Raw genomic sequence first — 26,478 nt, forward strand, 5'->3', positions numbered from 1 at the left:
TATTAAAGAGAGGAGAAATATGATCTCACGGAAGAACTAAATTTGAAACACTTGTATGCAAGGACTACGTTAAAAATCCATAGCATTTCAGGATGTGGAATCAAACTATGGAATGGATTGAGTAAGGAACTCAAACAATGCACAACGATGAGCCAATTGAAGAAACAATACAAGCAGTTGATGTTTGCTAAATACAAGGATGAACAGTCTTGAACCAGTCATGATGTGCTATACATATCACTATATTGACAGTTACTATGGTACCCATGATGTCATTGTATGGTCATATCACCTCGTACTTTGGTACGTGATTAAAAAATAAAATGAAATAAAAAAAACTTAGAACTATATTAGGAAAGCAGGAAGTGAACAAATGTAACAGTTACTGATTGTAAAAGTACCAGATGGAGGGGTAGGATTTAATAAGCTTTGCTTCTTCCTACTCCTTTTGGACGTGTGGAACTGTGAACTGATTATGTGATGCATTCAATTGTAATCTGATGCATGTTCAAATGAGATAAAACCATTACCATTACCACATATTTGCCACTTCATTCACTTAATTTTGTTTGCAGTGACTATTTGCGGAAAGGTATTTGATGGTTTGATGTTATTCAATAACATGGACAATAGTCCTTCCTCCCAATTTTTGTCAGTCTATCTGTCTTTTTGGGCCCATTTTGCCTGAGGCAAAATGTTGCCAAAAAAAGTTGCCTGACACAACTTGTCACAAAATGTATTGATGTGTGAATGAGGCCACACAATAGACAGTGTAGGCTTAGCTATAATTATCTATCAAATATGCAGTATATGGTCAAAATACTTGTCTTTTGAACAACTTGGGCATCAAAAGTATACACAGGAATCTACTGCACACACTGTTATCAAAGTTAAGGCGTGTTCACACTTGTCGTGCGGACCAATAATAATATATATTTTTTAAACAGATACTGTGGTGCAATTTTCTTAACATTCACACTGTTTTGTTTTTTTATCATTGGACAGAAGGTTCCACCATAAATAACATACCGTATTTTCCGGAATATAAGTTGAACTTTCTTTCATAGGTTGGCTGTTCCTGCAACTTATACTCCAGAGCGACTTGAGGTAAATGAAAGAACATATATATAATTTGACAGACAGCCACAAGAGGGCACTCTAGACTATTGCACCGATATCTCTTACTCCTTAACGATTCAATATTTAAACAGTAGACGTTAGCTTACAAACACAACCCTCACTTTTGGTGGTTATAGTGGTTAACTTATGTTGTCGACTGCTATGTTTAAAACCAGAGGCTCCGCTGTTCTATATATTTGGTGTCTATGAAATGCAGTTTTGCAGCCCCTCTGCAGATCCCCCTCGTATGAATTACAAATGGAGATTGTGCATGTACATGACATGATTTCAAAACCAGTAGCTCCCATTTCTTTGTTATTGTCTAGTTCTCCTCTGCTTTTTGTCACACGGACTGAAAGAGCCATCAGGGAGAGTATTATAAACAAAAGTGATCCAGTAGTTAGTTAGTGATTCATTGCACCCCTAAATTTATGAACACACCTCTACGCTCTGCCTCTTCACTGACCCTTTGCTTTGTTGTAATCTGATGATGCTTTCATAGAGAGTTTGTGGAGGTGAAAGAGACACCGTGGGCGAGAGCTAATGTTCTCTGTGATGTGTGTTTGCCCTCAGTTCGCAGTCCAATCATAACAATCTGAATCATCAGTTGAAGGGCAAGTGTTTCCAAAAAAGAGCCTATGTTTGAAGCAGAAATGCGGCCAGGAGGAGTCGCTCAACTTTTATAACTCAGCATCTTCGCCGTCAAACATGGGAAAATATGTGCGGTCTTGGCCTCTGCTGGTTTTTGGTGGTGTGCGTACGTGAGCGTGTGTGCAGATTTATTCGCTGTACAGTATCCGTTTGCCTTTGAGTGCCTCTGCATGTGTACCGTATTTCCATGCAAGCGCCGCGGTTTCTCACGCCGGTCATAAGAGCTCGTAAAGCAGCCAAAGAGAGCTTGATGTCATCTACCCAACCACAAATACACAATTTAGGACCTTGCTAACCAAAGGGACGGCTTGACCGCTGAACTTGGTTTTTGGGGTTTTTTGCAGAGAAGGCATCCATTTTGACCTGCATTAAAAGGACATACACAACTGTTCTTGCTGCTGTCTGATTGGACCCCCCCTTTGAGCCAAAGGAAACAGCACAGCAGCTATTAAAATGACTTCGGCCTCTTTATGTGCCCCTGTAATGTTTTTCAGTGAACCCGCAGTGTCCAGTTGAAGTTTCTCTGCTGTGTCATTTAAAAAAAGCTTCACCGCATCACAACTTAAGGATGTGGCTTCTGTCCTGACTGGGTGTGACAAGCAAGTCCACTTTTACCTTTGCTCTTAGGGATAGGTGTAATTAATTATCGATTACCAACATGGTATTTATTTTATTTTTTTTTACTACTATGGGAAATAAGTCTGAGAAAGACGTCAGCTTATATTGCATACCATGGCACCAAAGGATTTATTTCCCAGGAGCTTTTCTTTCTATCACTGACACATACACCATAATAGGGAATTCTCTGTACGTCTTATATCTGGGTTAGTATAGTAATACAATTTGAGTTGCTGATGAATTGTATATTGAAGCAATGTTGGATGAATTGAGTGCAGTACTTGGTTGCAACCAGCAGAGGCACTGTTGATTCAGAACTACGTATATCCATGAATGCAGCTCCACCTGACACCTGATTCTTTCTTTAAAACACTAGAAACAGTAGTTTGGACCATTCAGAGGGAGATATTCTCTCATTTCATTATACAAACTGTATTTCTTGGTACTTGATTATATTCATTTGGATCCCTTTATTTAACCTTCTTTGTCATTGCCTGTGGCACATCCTGTTGTTTATGTGTTGTGTGTCGACAGAGCGAGGCCGTGCAACATCAGCAAATTCCTCACTATCACGATCTCAACAGGGCCGCATGATCGGTATGGAAATTTGCTCAGCTAATAGTTGTGCCGAAATCGTATTCTGGTGGCTGTGGAAAAAGAGTGAGAGCGTGAAGTGGAGGGAGATAGACATGGAAGAAGGAGAAAAAGAGGGCGAAAAAGGAAGAGGTGGCATAATGCTTATCATTTAGATGCAAGGCCAGATCCATAATTCATGTTGCTAATGAAAGCTAGGAGGTAGCCAGTGAGTGCAGGGGGCCATGCTGATCAGATGGGAGGTAATAGCATTACCATACAAATATAGCCTCCTACTTTCCTTTCCTTATTTGTCTTAGCTGGTACATGTATGTCACGTTTTCTCCTTGCCTTCTTTTTATTCAGTTTTCTTCTGCTTTCCTGTCTTCCCCCGCCAAGTCTTTCCATCAGCACAGTTGGACTTGCCCCGCCCCTGCAGAATATAGACTGAATCATTTGCCTTCACACTTCTCTCAGATTGAGCTGACTTTGGCAAGGAATAATATTGAAAGAATACATGGCGTCTGCAGGAGACCGGAAAGAAGTGTGTCTGGTTGGGTGTTTGTCACCCTACCCAGTAGGTAACCCAGGTTTGTGTGAGCCGTTTTGGACCACGTTGGGTGACATTTATTACTGCAATTTCCCTGACTTCCCTGTCTTATTTTGAGTTGTTTTGATTTCTGTTCTAGAAGGTAGCATATGGCATTAATTACTTGTGAGAGGAGTGATCACAAGAATTAAATTATTCATTACACACACAAATATAGTGCCAGATGAGTCTTTGTATTGGATTAATATTATGAATTGTGTTTGTTATCATTAAGAACTTGCGAGGAGTGATGACATTGCTGTCATTCTATGACTTGGTTACTTTGTGCATCTGCATGTTCGTCAACACATAAGCCTCTTCCGATTGTTACAGAGTGTGCCATGCTTCGGCACAGATCAGGGTGCTTACTCCAGCCAAAAGTGCCATGCTTTAGGTGTGAAGTGGGCCCAGGACTGAACGATTGGTCTAGTATGAGTACACCCTTAGAGACAGATGTCACAGGCACTTGGCCAGACATGGTACTTGCTTCAGAGAAAGACCTGAGAGATTGGTTCCCTTTTTCTAACCAAAAAAGTGGTGAAAGACTGCCAAGATTGAGCATGGCAGAGAATTACCTGCATACTTAATCCCACTCATGCACTATTGTAGAACCTGTAGTGACACTCAGTGTGTAACACTACGACTGGTGTGCACTCCTACTTTCCGCACATAATACCGACATCTTTGTGGCAATGTGTCAAAGAAAGACTTCTCAGAGCGGAGGTGGCAGGTGTACTGGCACCCAATCACGGTGTCAAGTACAGAGAGCCCGGGCTAGCGACTCTCTACTTCCTTTTTTTCAAAAGTGCACTCACAAACAAGAGCAAGAGAGCAAAGTGTCCTCCTCGAAGGGCACTCGCCGAGATGGAGATGTGCCTCACATTGCTTTTCATGCAGCCACAGAAGGCTAAAAGGCTGGCAGGGGCAATGAGATGCCCTCGCTCCTGCTTTTGTCTGCTCAGACACGCATGGCCAAAGACCCTTAGACTCGCAACTTCAAACCGGCTGCATTTCAAAGGCCCCCCCATTCAGAGAGTCACTTCATCAGTCTGTCAGTCAGTCCATCACTTAGTCAATATAACGATTCTCTCCTATCTCTCTGAGGTCCTCGTAGCCGTTGGTTACCTCTGCAGCTTTTTCTCATACATGCATTTATGAGCTGTTCTGTCCCGCAAGGGGTTCCCATTTTCAGATCAGTTGTATTTGATGAAGGCTCTTCTCATCACTGCATCGCACCTGTTCCTTTCCCCCTGCTTGGTAAACTTTGCTCAAAGTTCTGACGAATGCACAGCTGCCTATTGAGTTTCTTAATCGGAGTAGCAAAACCTGTCAAAGTCGTACAATATGTACGTAAAAAAAAGTCACAAAACGTTAAGTATATTTGGCTATTCGGGATGAACCTAAACCTTCTTCAAATATTTGAATGCACATGCCCAACTGTTTCATTTTTAAGTCCTTTTTGCGAATCTCTGTTTTCAAAGTACTGTGACATGTTAAGTTTAGTATCTTCTGAGAACATCTCGTTTGATGGTACTGTTGATCAGTTATTAGATGTAATAATGTAATGTAATTGAACCAGGAAATTTGAGGGTTGATTCATGGATAGTACACTTCTGGGAATTTTGCAGTTTAGCTCCTTGTGAGGAGGATGAGGTTGCTGAGGTTCTCATTGGGAGTGACCAGGATGGATAGGATCAGGAGCGAGTACATCAGAGGGACATTACATGTTAGAGGAGAGATAGTGAATATATTGGTAGAAGGATGCTGCGTTTAGAGCTGCCAGGTAGGAGGTGTAGAGGAAGACCAAAGAGAAGGTTTATGGATGTAGTGAAGGAGGACATGAGGGTAGTTGGTGTGAGAGAAATGGATGCAGAAGACAGGGTTGGATGGAAGAGATTGATTTTCTGCCGCGACTCCTGAAGGGAAAAACCCAAAGAGAAAGAAGAACCTCCTTGTTAGAAAACATTACGTTGTGCAAATAGTTCTCAGAAAAGGGTGGATTTCACCCTCTGGGCTGGAAATGAGATCCTGCCCCAGGTGGAGGAGCTCAAGTATCTCAGAGTCTTGTTCACAAGTGAGTGAAGGTTGGAGCGTGAGGTCGATGGGCAAATTAGCACAGCATCTGCACTAATGTGGTCGCTGTGCCGGGCTGATGTGGTCGAGAGCTGAGAGCTCAATTAAGCGGTCAATCTATGGTTCCACCCTCACCTATGGTCAAGAGCTTTGGGTCATGACTGAAAGAATGAGATTGTGGAAACATGCGTCTGAAAGGAGTTTCCTCTGGACTCACTCTCATCCAGGAGGGGCTTAGAGTAGAACCACTGCTCTTCACATCGAGAGGAGCCAGTTGAGGTGGCTCGGGCTTATAGTACGGATGCCTCCGGGGTGAGGTGTTACGGGCATGCCCAGCTGGGAGAAGGCTCCGGAGAAGACCTAGGACACACCTTGTGTCCTCCTGGTGGAGCTTGGGGAGGTGGCCGGGGACTCAGAAGCCTGGACTTCCCAAACCCGGATAAGCAGATGGATGGAAGTATAGAGAAGGCCAGTAAGTTTGTTATGAAAAAAAACAAATTGGGTGTCCGTACTGGATTGTTTGTGTTTGGCCTTTTAAAGTCTCACCAGACTTGTATCATACATGTACATCTATACATACACTGTGTATACCTGTGAAGACCTCATGGCTATTTCACAAGAGCCAATCTAAGTAATGAAGGAAGTAAGAAGGTGGGGAGAGAGAAGGGAAACGTACGTATCGGACGTACGGAGGGAACGGCACAGAGCAAAGGGAGCACTCGGTCCAAATTATAATACAAATCATATCAGGTCAATCATAAAAGCGGGCAGGATTTACTAGTTTCATTTCGCTTCCCGAGATTCTTGAGTTTAATAGGGCAGCTGGGAGAGGAGAGGGCTTGGAGTGCATGGCTGAAATGTGGAAGTGGTGCATCCATGAAGGTTTATGTGTGTGTGTCTACTGTATGAATAACCCTCTACAAACCATCCACTGACTAGACCAGGGGTCGGCAACCTTTACCATCAAAAGATCCATTTTGCCTTCTTTTCCAGTCAAGAAAAATTACCTGTAACCGCAAAACATGACACAGCTTGTAATCTTTTTTTTTTTTTAAATGTTTACCTGTTACAAGAACTGAATTCCACTAACAGAAGTGCAAAGTGCATGTGTAGGACTACTTTTAAATAATCTTAACACTGAACTATGTAGACCTTTTGGAGTCGTTCTGGTTTTTGTGTAAAATTCAATCAAACTTTAACATAAAAAAGCCTTTTAGAGTTCACGTACCACCACTCAATATCTTTTACATCACTTGACTTGTTCATTCATTCATTCATTCATTTTTTAAAGCTTATCCTCTTGAGAGTCATGGGGGTGCTGGAGCCTATCCCAGCTATCTTCGGGCGAGAGGCTGGGTACACCCTGGACTGGTCGCCAGCCAATCACAGGGCACAATCACATTCATAAATATGGACAATTTGGAGTCGCCAATTAACCTAGCATGTTTTTGGAATGTGGGAGGAAACCGGAGTACCCGGAGAAAACCCACGCATGCATGGGGAGAACATGCAAACTGGCAAAGGGTGGAATTGAACTACGGTCTCCTGACCACCGTGCAGCCCATCACTTGACCTCATCAAGTTGCTTACTTGTGATGTTTGTTGATTCTTTTGGTCCTATCCTTGATTGTCTTTTTTTTTTTTTTTACTGTGGAGCGTTCATCCACTTCTTAAAAGTTCGCTCTGCTTAACCTCACAAAATCACTCTCTGGCGATCTCTCTTCATTCCAGGCTCTTCAGCCATTTTTCTGATTGATTTCAGCATCCAGGCGGGGTACACCCTGGACTGGTCACTGGCCAATCACAGGGCACATATAGACAAACAACCATTCACACTCACATTCATACCTATGGGCAATTTGGAGTCGCCAATTAACCTAGCATGTTTTTGGAATGTGGGAGGAAATCGGAGTACCCAGAGAAAACCCATGCATGCAAACTCCACATAGAGATGCCCGAGGATGGACTCGAACACTGGTTCCCTAGCTGTGAGGTCTGCGTGCTAGCCACTTGTCCGCTGTGCAGCCCGGAACCAAATATATTGTCCTTATTTTGTTTAAATAGTGTGAACCTAGAGGATAGGATAGCCTATCCAAATGTCAAATCCAACCGGCCTGCTCCAGGATGCGAGTTCATGAGAAGTGAACTTTATCTGCTCAGGAACATGTGGCCATACAGCCATAAGCACCAGCTATTAAATGTTCTCTGCTGTTATATTGTTTTGCCAACGACTCCTTTCAGAGTGAAGAATGAACAGTCTTAAGCCGGTTCGACCGGAGCCAAAGTCAACTGGCCGAGTTTTTGGTGCGAGCGCAAAGATAAACAACTTTGTAGCCGCAGAGAACAATGAGACGGCTGATGGGATTACAGGAAGTATTTCAAGTGCGCAGGATTGAGTGTTTGATTCTGGAGTGGTGACGTACAGCACTTAATTCTAGAGGGCAAGTTTCTTTTTTTGTTGTTTTTTGTCCTGAGTTTTATGTCTTTGCTGAAGTGGTGTTTTTTGGCAGAAAACAGTGAACGTTTTGCAGACATTAAGTTGTCTTGTGTGTGTCTCCACTTGGCAGTTTTTGTGGTTTTTCTTGGCAGAAATGTGTAAAAAAAAAAAACAACAACAGTGTTTTCTGGGCACTTACCACCACAGACAAAAAGAAAACATTCATGCTTACTTCTAAGAAAGGTTTTTTTTTTTCATACCGTCCCGCTGTCCACGTGTTTGTTCGATTCTCGTAACCAATCAGAGCGGGCCACAGCCTTTGTTATGCCGTCGCTATCACGTCGCTGTCAATCACTGTGTGAATGCACGCTAAGTATTAAGCCGCCACGGTTGTTTCGCAAGTGGAGATGGGCATCAGTCAGTGTGACAGCCAACGATCCAACTGTCATAGCGCACCTCAGACGTCCACACACTCCATCATGCTGCCACAGACTGGTGATAGAACTATGCAAGGATGATGGAAGGTTGGCTAGAATTTCATTTAATATGCATGATAACTTTAAGTATGTTATCTCGACTATTGATTATATAAATGTGCGTGCAAACTTCCGGAAACAACTTTGCTAGTTGCTTCATCATGGCACCGCCAAATCCAACCACCATATTGCATATTTATATTGCTAAATGCATTACCATCTGCCACTATGAACGAAAATGGCACATTGTTGTAGCTTTTTCTTTTTTTTTAAGGCAGATGCACAAACTTTCCCCCATGATGCCTTAGCAAGAGGCAGGATTTTCAATTATTTATTATGGAGCTTCTCACCGAGGTTTCCTCCATTTAAAAAAAAAAAAAAAAAGTAATGTGATTATTAAGGCATTACTACTTTAAATTCATATTTGTATTAATTATTCTATTTCATTATTTCATTGTATATTAAAAAGAGCATATTTTATACATATTTTATATTGTTTAGTTAAGAATACTATTAATATATTTGTTAAAGCATGTTTTATCACCAAAGCCTCATGAGTTAGTTTTTTTCAGTAGTGGCAGCATAATGGGATTTAAAAAGAAAATGTCAGTAAATAAAGGGTATATATGTTTATATATTGTATATATAAAGTGCACAAATGAATCAAAAGAAAACAAAGTCCTTTGGAAAAAAAACTGGTGGGCAATAAGAAGTTCACTGTTGTTGCTGCCTTTTAAAAATATTTAAACATCGTTAATTAGGAATTATATTCATGTTTTTATTTTGTGTGCTAATCAGCAAAGCAAATTTAGAAAAAAAACGAGTTTTGAAAATATTATGGGTGTTAAATGTGGTGTCTTTAAAATATTATTTTTATTTATTTTAAATGAAGAATCTAGTGGGTGGTAAAATATGTGCTTTTTCAATAACAACACATACTTGTAAGTGTTTTTTTTTATTTTTAGTAATAATCACCAAAAACTCTATTTAGTTAAGTACATTTCCTCGTGGTAGCAAAATATCACCCAGGTAATCCTTGAGGCACATAATTTACATTTATGTCAAAAAGGAAGAACCAGTATTGATTATCCGTCATGTGACTTTATACGAACGGGACCGGCCTCTCGGGCTGGTGTCCTCGTGCATCATTGAGACACATGTCACGATGACCTTTGTTTATAATCCAACATGACTGCATTTTGCACCGACACATGCTCCACTAGAACATATTGACCTTTGTGTGCTCATTTCCTGTAAAAGCATGTCGTACCAACAGTCCGGAACAAGAGAGAACATAAATTCAGAAAAGGAAGGAAAAGTGAATGAGGGTGGAGTGGGGGGGGGGGGGACACAAACCATAAAAGAGAAAAGGTCATATGTGGCTAAGAGAGTCAAGATGTATGTCACTGCCCTCTCTTGAAGACAGTATAGAGTAGACGTATACTGTACGTCTATCAGAATCATTATTTGAGTCTTCAACTTGTGTGTAAGTTTAAATCTAAAAGATGGGAATGACTGCAGACTTTTTATCTGCCTTTTTCCCCAGTTTGTTCCGCCCTCAGGCGGGTCTTTTGGTCTTGTGAGGCTGTGAATATACATGACATAAGAACTTGATTGGGCATCATTTGGGATATATTTTAGTGGCGTAACAAATACTGCCAACCAAAACGGCATCTGCTGGGTTGAATATGTACTGAAGGTTATTTTTATGTTCTGATATACAGTATTTGCCAGCTTAGAGTTCATAAAAAGCTTCAGTACCAGCCATTTTGGATTTGGATTGATCTTTCAAGGCACACAGAATATTGAGTTCTTGGGTTTTAAAGACAAGGATGCCCAAATGAAAGACAAAACTCCCGACTTTCATCAGGAAAAATGAAAAAAAAAAATGTTTCCACCTTTTTTCTGTTCTTTTAGTAATAACCAGTAGAACATAGTTAGGTTTCAGGAAAATATCATTCATTCATTCATTCATTTTCTACCGCTTTTTCCTCACGAGGGTCGCGGGGGGTGCTGGAGCCTATCCCAGCTGTCTTCGGGCGTAAGGCGGGGTAGGAAAATATCAGTTCCCAACTAAAAAAGAAAGGAGAATAAAAAATGTAACTTTTTTTTAACTTTTTTTGCTTTTGTGACAGCTCAAATAGCGATACCGCAACATATAAGCACCAAAAAGTGTTGATTTACATCAAAATAACAACTTATTTACAAATATAACACCATTATTTACAGTTCAGTGACTATATTCAGTGTTATTTCATGTATACATAGGTCTAATGTTGTTAAAATGCATTGAGAAGGGCATAAACAGGTTTTCTCTTCTCTTCTCTTCTTTCTCTTCCTTGTATTAATATTGAATCCTACTTCACGGAAATTCACTCATCACGGCCTGGTCTGAAACCAATTAGCCACAATAAATGAGGGAAGTTAAGTTAACATTAAGTTATGTTAACAGGACTTGTTGTAAATGACCTTCAAATGAATGAGGAATTGAACTCGGGTCTCCTAGCTGTGAGGCCTGCGCGTGAACCACTCGTTCGCCGTGCAGCCTCCTTTCTTTCTATTTACATTTATTCAAACACTCTTTCCCCACTTTGAGTTTCTATTACCTCAAAGTGGTAAATGGATTTGGAGAGATCTGCGTGGTTCCCGGAGAGATGCTTGTGGGTGTTATTCTCACCCACCGCATGCATGACAAAAACACTTGTTGTTTTTTTTTTCTTTTCACTTCTGCCAAGCGACTGTCAGCCTGTTGCGAGTGAATCTGCTCCATCCTCGTCATCAGCTGACCTGCCTCTTCAGCCTCGTCTGCTGATTGTCTCTGATTGGCCGCGTTTATCTCCGACTACAGCGTGGCAAACCATTAGCGTCGGTGGTGTTGAGAGGTTGCGGTTTTGACTAATCAGTTATATCTGCCCTTGCTTTTTAGTGCATGGTGTGCCTCGCTGTGAGTGCCGCCATGTCACTGTGCCGATCCTGCGTGAGAGCCTGAGAATTGAGCAATTATTGGAGGTGGCAAAAAAAAAGACAGCAGTGTTTTGTTAGCTCTGTTGGCAACCTGAGCCAATCACTGCATGCTCACTAAATTTAGTGCCAAATATTGATATATTGATATTGATATAGGGCTGCAAGGTGGAGAGTGGTTAGCGCACAGGCCTCACAGCTAGGAGACCCTAGTTTAATTCCATCCCTCTGCCATCTCTGTGTGGAGTTTGCATGTTCTCCCCGTGCATGCGTGGATTTTCCCTGGGTACTCCGGTTTCCTCCCCCATTCCAAAAACATGCTAGGTTAATTGGCAACTCCAAATGATATGAATGTGAGTGTGAATGGTTGTTTGTCTATATGTGCCCTGTGATTGGCTGGCGACCAGTCCAGGGTGTACCCCGCCTCTTCCCCGAAGACAGCTGGGATAGGCTCCAGCACCCTCGCGACCCTCATGAGGATAAGCGGTAGTGAAGGAATGAATGTTTCACAGTCTGATGTCTGATGTACACATGTTTAAAAACGTTTTACCTATTGAGAAAACGTTGACTGACTTTCATTCCTCGTTTATTGTAATTAATTGTTCCCAAACCACAATGAGGGAATTTCCGTAAAGTAGGATACACTATTAATAAACTGAATCCATCTGCTTATCCGGGTTTGGGAAGTCCAGGCTTCTCAGTCTCCGGCCACCTGAATACGCACCGAAAACCACAGTGTAGAAATTATACCGTTTGGAACAGCACCAATCATGAGATCTTCTACTGTGCAGTTGCATCATCATCTCTTTTTGCCTCATGTGCTAAAAAAAAAAACCAAACCAATAAAAACATGAATTGATATATATTTGGGATTGGGTGTTTGGGTTGAAAAAAAACATATAAATACATCTTTGTATTGTGTGAGTGTGTGTAAAACTGGACAGGCGGCAGCGCAAAGCCATATGACAACAAATATGTTATTCTTTTGAACTATTTTATTGAATTTACTTTTACGGTAGTTTACACGAAGTGGGGAGTGAGTCGCTGTTGACGGACTTCACTGCTTATGGGGGTGTCATACAACTTGATGTAAATCCCTTGAATACTTTGTTTCTAAACGAAGTATCAAACAATGATCAGAGTGTTTTTATCTTGGCGCTGCTCCACTAATCATGGCTCCCTTCAGTAATTTAGTTTTTGAGACAAAGGGTGATTACGCCTTTGAGACTATACCATTGTTAGCTTATTTGAATAAAGCAGGTACATAACCCTGGATAGTGAACATAATGTTTTGAAGATTGATGCACAATTTCCAATTAGAGCGAGTACATTTGCCACTAAACTATGAATTATGCATGTATAAATGAATTAACAGTTGGGATAGTTGTGGCTGTTTTTGTGTGGACTGAATCAGTCGTTCATGTCGGTGTATTGTGGATAAATTAATGCCTTCCAATGTATCAATTATCATATAATCGCTGCATCGTGGCATTACTGTTAGCACATGTTGTGGCAGTGTGCAATTTCCACTAATACAGTACAAAGAGAAGGAGAGTAAAATAGTTTTTCCATGTGCACTCAGTTCTACCCAGATACTGCATCATAATAGAAAGGTGAAGGTTGCAGACGAAATAAAGCAAAGAAGATAGGAGAGCAAAGGCGCCTAGAAGTCGATAACCCATGTTCTGAAGTTTGTTTGAACCAGTGTATGTATGTGGTGGATCATAAAGGAGTCAAAGTGCCAAAGGCTTCCTTATTACAACTCTGCGAGTCCATGCAAAGGAACAAAACAAATGTGCTGCTATTATTTATATTTATGAAATTCATGCCATTTGGCCCAGTGTGAAATGATGGGTCATTTTCATGCAATAAGAGGCGCCTGTGCTGAATTTACAATCACGCCCCACCATCTTCACCATCAACTCCCAATCTGCCGCTTCCCTCCTCCTCCTCATTCCGCACCTCTGGATATCTGCTGAATATGGATGGCAGCAAATAATGGAGTGGGACGCTGAAGCAGAGAGAGAAAGAACTGACTTGAGGTTTTGCTTCTGTTGCCAGCTTCTCACCTCAGGAGATGTTGCACCCGAATTTATGCCAGTCGGAAGCCAGGTGGAATCGCTGGTGGCAAAAAGTGTGTGTGTGTGTATGTGTATGTGTATGTGTATGTGTATGTGTATGTGTATGTGTATGTGTATGTGTATGTGTATGTGTATGTGTATGTGTATGTGTATGTGTGTCACACGTGTGTTGCAGATGTGGTTCACGTTTTGGTCTCTGGAGGACCGCAATCAGTGAGCAAACACATTGCTAGATGATGGTCATGTGACTGACCCGGCCTGTTTTCCACTGCGGACAAAAGTAAAAAAGTCTTAATGACCGAAATATTAGCAAGATTGAATCTTTTTTTATCTTTTAAATTTATCCCGGCTGCGTTCTTTTAGCACATGCTCAGATATGACGTAACACGCACCTCAAGACGTTCTTCAGTTTTAAAAATGGAGAGGAACAATCAGTACTGGACTGCTGCGGAAAGTTTGTTTTTGATTCAAACTAAATTTCAAGACTGGACGAACGGCTATTGACAGCAAAATCTAAAAAATTAGATAGCTAATGGAAAACATTAACATTAAAGGGTGTACCACTGTCTCTCACACAAAGTCAGCAGGAATAGGTTGAAGCTTACCCCTAATCACCCCAATGATGACTGAGCTGCATAGAGAATGAATTAATAATTATTATTATTATTGTTTTTTTTTGGTTGCATGGGGCAAGCTAGGCTATTAGAAATAGAAACGTGTAGCATTTATCCTGTATTTCTTTTTAAACTCAACAAAACTGGTGCCAAACAAAGTGCCTTGTTATCAATATGCTTACAGCCCAAACATACGTAACATTTCACACGGATTATTATATTCAGCCAGTGGAAAAATTGAACATGCAAACAGCTCATATGCATTATGTATATTGCTCCACAGCTTCCCATCATTAAGCAACCTACAGTTTATGTGCATAGATAATGTACATAAATGTATAATAATATGCCTCCAATGCCTGTATTTCTTTTCTGTTGTTATTGGCTGAACCCACTCACCCATTTGCGTATACGTAGCTTGCTGTGTGCTTCAGGTATCTTCTTTAAAATATGTGTTTTTATAACTATACATATTTATCCTTATGAGGAAAATCCCTGCTGGAAATTCCCTTGTCGCATTCATCATGTGCTCTGCATGAACATTATATCCTGCCCCTGGAGAGAGAAATGAATTCACAGCGGCTGCTTCTGCTACTGCAGGCAAACTTAATGCTGTTCATCTCAACACACACACACACACACACAGACACACACTACATTGTGCAGTGTTTGGCTCGGCAAAAACTGACGTGCTGATTTTTGTTTGCAAATCTTTCCCAACTAAATACAGTTTGTGCGTACTTATGTAATTATACGTCCTCTAAAGTTTTATGACGCAATGAAGCAGTATGTTGCTGTATTCGTGAAACTTTTTAGGATGAAGTTGATACTGTTGTTAATTGGCTCAAACTTAACAATGATTGCAATCAACAGACGCAGCCCAGTGTGAAGGTATATTATTATAGTCATTAGTGGCTACAATTACTATGATACCCCTCTGCTTCTTGTATGTTTTTTTTTTTTTTGTCGCACTTATAACCAAAGTCTTTTCTTTTAACTTTGCAGACTCATTTGTGTTTGTGAACCAGAATGGCCATTGGAACATTTGAGGATACGAGGCTAAAAATGACATAAACAAACATTAGGGGGTGCAATAATACACAAAATTGACATTTTTGTCAGTGATATCAAATAATGTCATTAAAAAAATGAATGCTACATCTTGTACAGCATTATCAATGTGAGTCACTTTGACCAATATCATAAATTCACATTTCAGTTTGTAAGTGCACTCTATGAATATAATTCAATAAACATTCATTCATTCATTTTCTATCGCTTATCCTCACAAAGGTTGCGGGGGTGCTGGAGCCTATCCCAGCTGTCTTCGGGCGAGAGGCGGGGTACACCCTGGACTGGTTGCCAGCCAATCACAGGGCACATATAGACAAACAACCATTCACACTCACATTCATACGTATAGACAATTTGGAGTCGCCAATTAACCTAGCATGTTTTTGGAATGTGGGAGGAAACCGGGGTACCCGGAGAAAACCCACGCATGCACGGGGAGAACATGCAAACTCCACACAGAGATGGCCAAGGGTGGAATTGAACACTCTCTTATCTATGAGGCCTGGGTGCTAACCGTTCAGTCACCGTGCGGCCTCAATAATCATTGAGGCGTAATTATCAATGTTTCAATGAACACGAAAGCACCATAAAATAGGAAAAACTAACAAACAAAAGGCATTGTTGCACCCCTTAAGAACATGTATGCTAATATTAGCTTGCACCGTTCCTTAACATGTGGACAGTGATACTCCACAGGGACGGTCTTCTATTGGATGCAATGGATGTTTGCTTTGAGTGATGCATTCATTACAGGATTTTACACTGTCATCACTGGTCTCTTTACTCTGGTCAGCTGTCGTTGCCGTTTGGTGCATTCAATACCGCTTGGTTTCAATTTCCCATATTACATAACACTGTTGTTTTACCTTTTTTTTCCTGCTACCCTCAATCTCCTCTTGGATAAAATGTCTCTGCTGCCCCCGGCCATTGGTTGATGCTGCAACATCTCACATTCAGTACAGCGCGACTGTTATACTGTCTCCCGATACGAGTATAACATCATTCTTTACATTCCTTGCAGCTTGGTTCTCATGAGAATATAACACTGATCTTCCTGCCCTCAGTCTCCTTTCTGATTTATCCCTGTTTTCCTGCTGCTCTCGATCTTCTCCTTTGGGATAAAATTGGTCTCCTTTATTTGCTCTGACAGATGCATTTGAAGAAACTTGGTGTTCCTGATGTGGAACACACCGTTCCTCCGATCCTCCGAAACTAAGACTAGAACAGCTGAGTCAAACTGGTACCGTCTGATGGAAAAGTATCATAGTACACCACAAGCTCTTCTTTAGTTTGTGTGCAAACTTCGAAGCCCTCTTTTCTGTTTTTGCCCTTCAACTTCTCATAGTGTATTTGTGCAGCTGTCAGGAGAAAAAATATTGAAGCAATAATTAATTTTGTCCCTCACTAAATCCTCTGTATAACTGTTAGAGTGTACTTAATTAATGAGGTTAATTACCCGGGTTTAGAGTCAATCATTTAGATTCTTTCTCTCCAGCTCATTTGTCTGTTGGAATTTCACTCCATTAATTTGATACTGACCAAGCCACTTGAAATTCAGTTGAAATTGCCGCACTATCGCCGTGGGGTTTGTTCACACACTGCTATTAAGTCCTCGTCGATTCCCATATCTGACACTGTTGAACTTAATATATTAAAACCAAAAAAAAAATCCTTAATTTATTCTAACATCATCCTCGCATTTCCTAGCAAAGACGCTGAACTTCTGGTTTGGAGGCCAACACTAAACAAGAAAAGAAAGGCTTAGGGATAGACTCATGAGCATTGATAGACGGAGCAATGGGGGAAGGGAAGAAACTGCTTTTAGACGGATTAATACATTGATGAATCCATTTTTTTCTCAGGGCTTATTTGTCTTAAGCCAAACTCTGTATCAAGGTGAGGAAAGACATGGTTAGGTAGAAAGATTAAAAGGGAGTAAGTGGAGCAGCGCTACTGTTTGCTGGGACCTTAGTGATGGATTAATGGGATCCCAATCTAATAAACGTCCCTCACACTGCACTCACAGGTGAATCAAAGACAGCTTAGTGACTTTACATTCGCCTTTCTCTGACATTTGTGATTGGTTATCATTCCCAATAAAGTTGAGGATTAAAGAGAGACGGAAGGATGGGAACTGCATGTACCGTTAACCTGACCTGAATTTCAGATGACCCTGGATATACGTAAGACAAACGTTCTTCAAGAACTTGAAGACAAATGAGTGTTTTTAAAGTGTGTGTGTGACAGGAAGAAAAGCCCTGACATGGAAATGACCATACCTGTGATTTGTTCACCTTAACTAAGGCCATCCCAGGTAGTGCAGCTGGCCTACCTCCATTGCACCCCCCTCATCTCCTACCTCCAACAGTTGACTCCTACAGGATGAGTGCTGTTATCGTAGTGTGCTTGCGTGGAGTGTACAACAACAAGGGTGTATCTGTGCCAAAGACGCACACTCCCAGTTGTCATTTTATAACAGCTTGTAGACAAACTCATTACATCCAACACCTGCTCCTGTTACGTACCCCGAGGGTGCGTAAGGGTGCAAGTGTGCAAGTCAAGTAGGTGAATTTGATGTCATTTAGCCGCAGTCGCCCGCATTGGCAGCGACACCAGGTAGTCCTTGTTCAAGGCAGAGTGGGTGGAAGGATGGATGGATCAATGAATGGATATTAGGGACTAGTATTTGTGCCAATTGGCTTTATTGTTTAAACTGTACATGTATGCACTGTATGCAGTATGGCAGCACTTATGCACAATTCAAAACTGTTCCACGCACGTATGCTTGCTCAGAACATGAAACTACCTCTTCTTCTTTCTCTTTGGGCTTTTCCCTTCAGGGGTCGCCACAGCAAATCAATCTCCTTCATCCAACCCTGTCTTCTGCATCTTTCTCTCTCACACCAACTACCCTCATGTCTTCCTTTACTACATCCATAATAATAATAATAATAATAATAATAATAATAATACATTTTATTTGTATAGCGCTTTTCAAGATACTCAAAGACACTTTACAAAAGAATGAAGTTGAATAAAGCAAGTAAACAGAATAAAAGACACACCAAAATACAACATTCATTGGTTAATACACAGTTAAAACATGAGTAAAAGCGGGGCGGGGCACAGCAGTCAGGTATAAAAAGTTAAACATTAAAAACAGATTTAAAGAGGTGGGTTTTGAGTTGTTTTTTGAAGGTGGGAAGGTCAGGGCAAGCGCGGAGTGAATGGGGCAAAGAGTTCCAGAGAGTGGGGGCAGCGATGGAGAAGGCTCTGTCTCCCCAGGTTCGGAGCTTGGTCTTACAGGGGAGTGCCAGGAGGTTGGAGTCTGAGGAGCGAAGGGGACGCGGGGGATTATGTGGAGGGAGCAGGTCTGAGAGATATGGGGGGGTCAGATCGTGGACGGCTTTGTAGTAAACCTCCTCTTTGGTCTTCCTCTACACCTCCTACCTGGCAGCTCTAAACGCAGCATCCTTCTACCAATATATTCACTATCTCTCCTCTAGACATGTCCTAACCATCTCAGTCTGGTATCTCTGACTTTATCTCCAAAGCCTCTAACATGTAATGTCCCTCTGATGTACTCGTTCCTGATCCTATCCATCCTGGTCACTCCCAATGAGAACCTCAGCATCCTCATCTCTGCTACCTCCAGTTCTGCTTCCTGTCTTTCAGAACATGAAATTACTAGTGGCCGAAAAGTGCAAAACACCCTCAACACACAGCAAAAAATTTACAGTAAACCCAACCAGGAAAGAGAATTTACACAAGGCGATAATGTTTCGACCAATCCGGTGCAGGGAGTTGGGACATTCCCTTTTCATTGTGTTAGTGGCCGGGAATCACAAAACCCTTCAACAAACATTTCAGGAACAAGAAATGAGCATTTCAGGAAACAGTTTTATTTAGTTGTGTGTTACATATAATGTCAACACTGTTTAGGATAAATCATACTGTGATTAAAACCGTGGGGTCCATGTGTCTATTTATGTAGTTTTTTTTTTCATGTGTTTTGCATTTCCCGACCAGATATACTGCTATCTAAAAGAAGCTGCAAAGCAATGTTCACTTCAAGTCAAGATACCAGAAGCCATTACTTGCAGGATTAATACTCCATGATAATTGTAGAACCCATGTGTAAAAATAGGTAAAATTAGACTTTAGGAAAGGTGAAACCGTTTAGAAGGAGAACTCCAAGCAGGTTATTACTGTACTTGTGATGTATTAGACTTTAAGCCCTTTTACAAATGGATGGGTAGTGGAGGGGATTAAAGGGATAATCCACCATGTATTTTCTTTTGCTTCCTATCTTGCTTCTTTTAGCGTCATTCTCATTGTGTCCTATGTCTCCACCAAAGCCGTACACTTCAGCACTGTGTTTTTTTCCCTGGTACCGTTCACTTGTGACAATGGAGAGAGACAGACAGAAGATGATTATTTGAACTCGCCCATTTTTACTCTTCAGCCTTTCTTATTACACTTAAGGCCTAAATCAGGGGTGCTCACACTTTTTCAGCATGCGAGCTACTTTTAAAATGACCGAGTCAAAATGATCTACCCACTACAAAAATGCAAAACATCTATTTATTTTCAAATGTATTGAGGATTATTTGTACGTACAATGTATGTTGATGTACCTTACATAACAAAATGAGCCAATATTGCAAAACACACATAATTAACTATTAACATTTTTTGTAATTACCTGAGTTTACTTTGATGACTTGCACTGAATTGAATCAGCCAGGGATGCATAGTCCGGACAGTAGCTGCTGATAGCCAGGTTAGCTAGGCAAACGCACTTCGAAAAAGACATTGTGGAAAAAAAAAAAGTCCACCTCCCATTCCGTATGGAAGTGATATGTTTTTGCCTTTATACTTGGTCCAGCTACTTCACTCATTTTAGTGACCATAAACTTTAGCGAGGGCTTAAAATCTGACGCAATTCGCCGACTAGCTTAGCACTTTGCATCGTTGTTTACGCATGAGCGGTGACCTAAAGGTCAAAATTCAGTTGTCATCTGACTGGTTGTCCTGTATGTCAATCAAGTAACGGGGATGGATGATAGGCTGACATCGTAAGTTCTGCTGCACTTAGAGACGTTGTTTGATTTGATTGGTCGCCCGAAGGGCAACATTCAGTTGTCATCTGAATGGCTGCCCTGTATATCAATCAAGTGACGGCATTGATGCTAGGATGATATTTTTTTAATGTCACGCCGCGATCGACCAGCGATCGACCAGTACCACCTCCGCGATCGACCGGTAGATCGCGATCGACTTAATGAGCACCCCTGGCCTAAATCATTCGTACCTGGGCCAGATTTTGACTTGAAGTGATTTTTTTTTTTTTTTTACATTTGGAAATGACACAAGAAAATGTCTAAAGATTTTATACGAACATAACCACCTTTTTTATTGTTATTTACAGTTTTAAAACTCACATATATTGGATGTAATATTTTCAAGAATAATGTACAGAGGTTTTCAAGTGGGAAACACATTTACCTTTGAAGACTTGAAGTTGTAGCCCACATTAATATCCCATACCTAGAAAATACATGAGTTTTTGCGAACTAGAAATGAATACATAATTTTCATGAATACACATGGTTTCAGAGACCAAATAGTGTCAGGAGTAATTATTACAAAAACTGAGGCGGAATGTGATAACGGCATGTAGAAAAACTTAAAAAGTAAATATAATTTGTTTAATCAACATTTGACAAATTAGCAATGACAATAACAGCTTCAGGCTATTACAGTTTTTCAAAATATATCAATTAACTACAGCCTATTATTATTTTTAAAATGCATATTTAAGCAAATTTTTCATATATTAGCCTAAATCAGGCATTTCAAGCATATTAACTAAAAGCAAAATACAAATATAAGATATTCAAAAAGCACATTGAAAGATGTGTCAATATGTAGTATTTCACACTAGGTGGTCACCTAGGTCACTCCTTGTCAGTAATGTTACCGTAGCCACTACAAGAAGTTGATGGAAAAAAAAAAAAAGAAACAACAACAAGGCACATTGTCAATGTTAACATGTTTGTCTACTGTGTGCTATTTTCTCTGATTTTGTTTACTATTTTAGATAATACGAGTGTAAAGGTGACTATAGGGGTACTATTTCATGTTCAGAGGGTAATGTTACTAAAAATTACTGCATATAAAAGTACGTAGACACGTTGCCTATGCTGCAACAACAGAAATATTTTATTTATAAATAAATAATCCTATTTTGCGAAAATTCACTTATCACTGTGTGGTCTGGAAGCAATTGTCTATTAAGAAAATTCATCTATTTAAACAACATATCGGTAGGTGGCTCGGGCATCTGGTCCGGATGCCTCCTGGATGCCTCCCTGGTGAGGTGTTCCGGGCATGCCCAGCTGGGAAAAGGCCCCGGGGCAGACCTAGGACACGCTGGAGGGATTATGTCTCACAGCTGGCCTGGGAACGCCTTGTTGTCCTCCCGGTGGAGCTGGAGGAGGTGGCCCGGGACCGGGAAGTCTGGGCTTCCCTACTGAGACTGCTGCCCCCGCGACCCGGACCCGGATAAGCAGAGGAAAATGGATGGATGGATGTTGGTAGTTTTTGTAGAATACGTTTTTTCAAAAATGTGAATAGTAGTGATAGTCTTAGAATCTAGCTCAGTGATCAGCAACTCGCTGCATAGTAGTTTATTTCAAAGTACACCTAAATATTTGTAATAGTGGTCCAGCCCTGCACAAGCCCGGCTTGAACCAGCGACCACATACAGTACATCCTCCGAAAAGGAACAGCACTTTTCTTAAGGCGCCTTGTGGAATATCACAGTCCCACCAGTTGGCATCCGTTAGACCTAAAACGTGACTATTTGTCTTTAGTGCAGTGCTTCTCAAGTAGTGTGGGGATGCGGTGAACTGTCAGAGGAGATGCAGGGAGTATGGAGTACTTCCAGTGATACTGCAGACCTGCCACCATGTACAAATATATCATACTCAACATGCAGTCTTGATGAATTGAGAACCACTGCTTTAGAGAGAAGCAAAATGACTACAAGGTCGTCAATGTTTTCCTCAAATGCTGCCATCCATGGATCTATCTGGTGTGTTTCCGCACCAGCCATGATGACACGGTCAGACCTTTTTACACAGAGGCGAACGCTGTTTGTCCATGTTGCTGTACTGGACTTAATTCTTTCCCACTGCCCTTGACCAGTCTCTTAACACAGAAAGCAGGCAGATAAGCCAAGATTTGCACACAATGCCAAAGCCATTAGTGTCTGACTTTTCCTCCCCTCTCCTGCTCTTTCTCTCTCGCTCGCTCTCTCAAGGGTTTGTTTCATGTTATCAGATCCACCAGGGATGTGTATATGGCAGATTGAATGTCGGCTGCCATGGAAAAGGCTAAGATGTCTAACCTTCTATTCACACGCTGCTGCTAGCCTCATCAACAGAGAGGCCCCTTTTGTCCCTCAACAGCCAAAGCATACGAACAGTACAAGATAATTGCGCTCGGACAATACCCTTCTCCACTGTTTGTTGGACTGTGTCCGGTCTCCTTGGGTGAAATGCTAGATGAGTGTGTGCCCGGGAGACGAGGATGCATGAAGGGCGACGACGGATTGTGTTTGTGGCGAATTTCGCTATCTGTATGAAAGGGAGTGATAAAAGCTTTTTGGAGCCGTACTGCATGTCGAGCTGTCAGCGTGTAGTTGAAGTCGCCGGATGCCAACTGGCAGTCGCTTCAGTTGTGATGTCACTAGTTGGCTGATACAGATTCTTGAGGAAATACGATTAGAAGCCACAAAACCGACAGCGGGGTACTTGAATCCTCAGAGACGCTCACTCATTTCCTCCCATGATGTCATCGCTCGGGTCCAGGTGTCATCTACTGAAATTTGTGTAGTGGCTTATAAATATCCGTTGCAACTTTTGCCTCGAGATTACGCTCATCAGACACTTCATGAGGCACACCTGCACAACGTAATGGCATCATTAGCAGAGCCCTGTTTATCATTTGGTTGAAGTTTGAGAGGTGCGACCAAATTTACTTACATTTAAATTACTTTATTATATAGCGAGTGGTTAGCGCGCACGCCACACAGCTAGGAGACCCGAGTATGATTCCACCCTTGGCCATCTCTTTGTGGAGTTTGCATGTTCTCCCCGTGCATGCATGGCTTTTCTCCGGGTACTCCGCTTTCCTCCCACATTCCAAAAACATGCTAGGTTAATTGGCGACTCCAAATTGTCCATAGGTATGAATGTGAGTGTGAATGGTTGTTTGTCTATATGTGCCCTGTGATTGGCTGGCGACCAGTCCAGGGTGTACCCCGCCTCTCGCCCGAAGACAGCTGGGATAGGCCCCAGCACCCCCGTGACCCTTGTGAGGATAAGCGGTAGAAAATGAATGAATGAATTTGTATGAATGAATTTTGTAATAATATGTTCCTGACACTATTTTGTTCTTGAAATGTGTATTCATGAAAATTATGTATTCATTTATATTTTAGAAAAACTAATGTATTTTCTAGTTATGCAATATTAAAGTGGGCTGCAATTCAAGTCTTCAAAGGTAAATTTGTGTCCCACTTGAAAACCTCTGTTGTACATTATTCTTGAAAATATTACATCCAATATATGGTTAGTTTTAAAACTGTAAATAACAATAAAAAAAGGTGGTTATGTTCGTAAAAAATCTTTAGACACTTTCTTGTGTCATTTCCAAATGTAAAAAAAAATATCACTTCAAGTCAAAATCTGGCCCGGGTATGAAGGAGTTTGGCATTTTAGTTTTAATACAAATGTAAAGACAGGAATTGAACCGAATGGAGAAGGGGTAGAATTAAATAGACTCTTATCTCTTCCTGATTATATTTTGATTCTTCTTTCAAACCTCAACGTTGGTCAGGGCGACGGACTGTCCATCGGGACTATTGGGAGTTTTCTCTCTGGGCCGGTCAATAATGGGCCAACTGACAACCTTTTATTTATTTATTGTTGCGCCTTGCCTTGGTATATGGTAAGTAAATCTCAGGCCGCCGCAGGCACAACACAACAGAGGGGACGAGTTGGCACAGTCGGAGAAAACCTCTCCCTACATGAACAAGCGCTGTGCGTTGGGCCCCGTAATCCATGGGGTGCGGGGGGCCCATTTTGTGCAAAAGGCCATATGTGAAATGGATAAACATCGCTTCGGTGGCACGTGCATGCAGAGTCAAATCAGCCCGAGGCGCTGTCACTGATTAGGGAATAAAATCAAAAATTCACCCATCCTGCTGCCTGTCTCTGTTGGTGTCATGGTACAAGCTGCTCCCTTTTAAAGCACAAGGTTACGGTTTATAAACAAGTGCAGTCTCATAATAGGGGATGGGGTGGGGCCGGTACGCTTATTTAATCCTACCCCCTCTCTATTTCAAGTTGGTCACTTCCTATGTTTAACATGTACCCTTTCTGAACTAACTTAAGAGAATTAAAAGGCTTTACTGGATATCAATGTGTTTCAGTAAGGTTAAGGTTTGTAGATCCATATAAATAAATTATATACCGGACCCACTTGGTATGCTTTGGTACAAAGAAATATATATTGTTTAACTTTTAATTGAATAAAACAGTGCGTTTAGTTGATATTCTGTGATTGTGCAGTTACTTCAAGGCGCCATATAATATCATTCATTCATTCATTTTCTACCGCTTTTCCTCACGAGGGTCGCGGGGGTGCTGGAGCCTATCACAGCTGTCTTCGGGTGAGAGGCGGGGTGCCAGCCAATCACAGGGCACATATAGACAAACAACCATTCACACTCACATTCATACCTATGGACAATTTGGAGTCGCCAATTAACCTAGCATGTTTTTGGAATATGGGAGGAAACCGGAGTACCCGGAGAAAACCCACGCATGCACGCGTGGTCTGCGCGCTAACCACTCATCCGCCTTGCAGCCCATATAATATCAACTCTTATTCAACTACATATATGGCCCATCTGATTCGATAATCCTTTAGCTTGCTGTTGAAGTTCAAGTCAGCATGCGGTTTTGATCTTGTGATTGCCTAATATGGTCAGGAAAGCGCCAAATAGTTCAAAACTCTATTAGTGACAGTGGAGCTCTTGCCATCAATGTCCTTTCCGTCAGCAGAAGTTAAAGAAAATTGAATACATTTTAGACAAACAATAAATTTAGACCAAGGTCTTGACCTCATCATGGTTAGCCTCATAGTGGTTAGCGCGCAGGCCAGACAGCTAGAAAACCTGCGTTTGATTCTCCGCTCTAGCATCTCTGTGTGGAGTTTGCATGTTCTCCGGGTACTCCGGTTTCCTCCCACATTCCAAAAACATGCTAGGTTAATTGGCGACTCCAAATTGTCCATAGGTATGAATGTGAGTGTGAATGGTTGTTTGGCCAGCGACCAGTTCAGGGTGTACCTCTTGCTGGGATAGGCTCCAGCATACCTGCGACCCTAATGAGATTAAGCGATATAGAATATGAATGTTTAAATTCATTTTGTTGTAAAATGTGTTTTCACTGGACATACAGAATAACACAAATAAGTCTTGAAGTCAATTTAGGATGTCGTCACCGGACAGTGATTTTATTTTCAATGAATGTAATAAGGATTGCATCAAATTGTTTCCAATTTTTGCAAGTGTTTCTATTTCATGAAGGTTTCGGTTACATTCCTTTGCTTATATTAAGGCAGTCCAGCATATAATGGCTATTTTCAAGAGAATGTTAAATTACTTTACTTCTGCTTTGACGTTTGGCTCATTTGTCTGCTGGTCCCACCGATAAATAATGCAAAATATAAATAATGCAAACAGCAAATATTGAGCCGACTTGAGCGGTGGCGTGTTTTGTAAATGCGGTATTCATACACTTGTTGGTATTGCATTGCTTAAAACGAGATGTTGTACCTTAATGAAAGTGTCTTACGTTTGGTTGTGTGGCCACCACAGACCCAAAACAAATGGATTTTCATTTTGGGGTTTAATTCACCAGTTCACTCTTATTTATTGTTGTTGGTTTATACACTCCACTCTGTGGAATGTTCTGGTTTGGTGATGAGCGTCATTTGCAGTTATGATTTCTCTCCATGAGGGATGCTGCTATGCCCTTTTCCTCTCCTTTCTCCTGCCCTCATCTCGTCAAATCTTCTCCTCCAGAGGGTGTTGTGGCTTTGACAGGCAGTGAGCTCACAGTTGTAACCTTCCTGC

General features: G+C 41.3%; 1 protein-coding gene across 4 annotated transcripts in view; it reads left to right on the plus strand.

Annotated features, from left to right (window-relative positions):
* fbxl17 (F-box and leucine-rich repeat protein 17) overlaps positions 1-26,478 on the plus strand; it is a 229,279-nt gene that overhangs the window by 118,904 nt on the left and 83,897 nt on the right. The gene's annotated exons all lie outside the window — the stretch shown is intronic.

This window comes from Doryrhamphus excisus, chromosome 4 (genome assembly GCF_030265055.1).
Source record: "Doryrhamphus excisus isolate RoL2022-K1 chromosome 4, RoL_Dexc_1.0, whole genome shotgun sequence".
Taxonomy (NCBI): domain Eukaryota; kingdom Metazoa; phylum Chordata; class Actinopteri; order Syngnathiformes; family Syngnathidae; genus Doryrhamphus; species Doryrhamphus excisus.